At 40.9% G+C, this 885-nt stretch overlaps 1 non-coding gene across 1 annotated transcript; it reads right to left on the bottom strand.

Annotated features, from left to right (window-relative positions):
- Positions 1 to 221: 221 nt before the first annotated feature.
- On the bottom strand, positions 222 to 328 carry LOC141658365 (small nucleolar RNA R71). Its single transcript, XR_012549255.1, has one exon. It is a non-coding gene; the product is annotated as a small nucleolar RNA R71 (small nucleolar RNA).
- Between the last annotated feature and the right edge of the window lie 557 nt (positions 329 to 885).

The raw sequence follows: 885 nt of genomic DNA, 5'->3' as shown, positions 1-885 counted from the left end.
ACCCTCATTCTCATATGGAAACCTTTTGCGACTATTGTGATGCAATCTCTCAAACGGGCGTGACTCAAGACCAAATTAGATGGGTCTTATTTCCTTTTTCTCTAATCGGCACCGCGAAGCAATGGTTAAAGGGCCTTGATAAGGCCACCCTCGGAATAGATTCTTGGAAGAAGTTGGCTCTAGCTTTCTACAAAAAATTCTACCCACCGGAAAAGACTAACATGCTAAGAGCTCAAATTACAGGTTTTAAGCAAAGGGATGAAGAATCTTTGTATGAAGCTTGGGAGCGGTTCAAGGGAATTTGTCGCTCATGTCCTCACCATGGACTTAGCGAATGGTTTTTGGTACAACAATTTTGGAATGGTTTATATGAAGATTCTAGGAACATTCTCAATATGGGATCAAATGGAATGTTCACCGAAGTTGATGACAATCAAACATGGAACAAGATTGAGGAAATGGCGGTCCATAACTCACAATATAGTAGACCTCGCAAGGCTACGAGAGGAGGAAAGCATGAAGTGGACTCCGTTACTCAATTGGGTGCTCAACTTAGTGCTCACATTGACACAATCAATTTGAAGTTTGAACAAGCTATGGCTAGACTTGAAGAAAACTCAAAATCATCAAAGCATCATGTTAATGCCATGACGGCATCCTCATTAATCCCAAGTGGGATATGTGAGAATTGTGGAACTTTGGGACATGACCAAGGTGAATGTAGGGGAACAAATGAACAAGTGAATGCTTTCCAAGCATACAAGAGTGGTACCCCTTATTCCAATTTTTACAATGAAAACACCAAATTCCATCCAAATCTCTCATACAAAAGCCAAATGTTCAAAACCCTCAAACAACATACACTCCACCACCCATGAGAAACCA

Source organism: Silene latifolia, chromosome 5, assembly GCF_048544455.1.
Source record: "Silene latifolia isolate original U9 population chromosome 5, ASM4854445v1, whole genome shotgun sequence".
In the NCBI taxonomy this organism is placed as follows: Eukaryota; Viridiplantae; Streptophyta; class Magnoliopsida; order Caryophyllales; family Caryophyllaceae; genus Silene; species Silene latifolia.
This window is presented reverse-complemented; position numbering and strand designations above follow the sequence as displayed.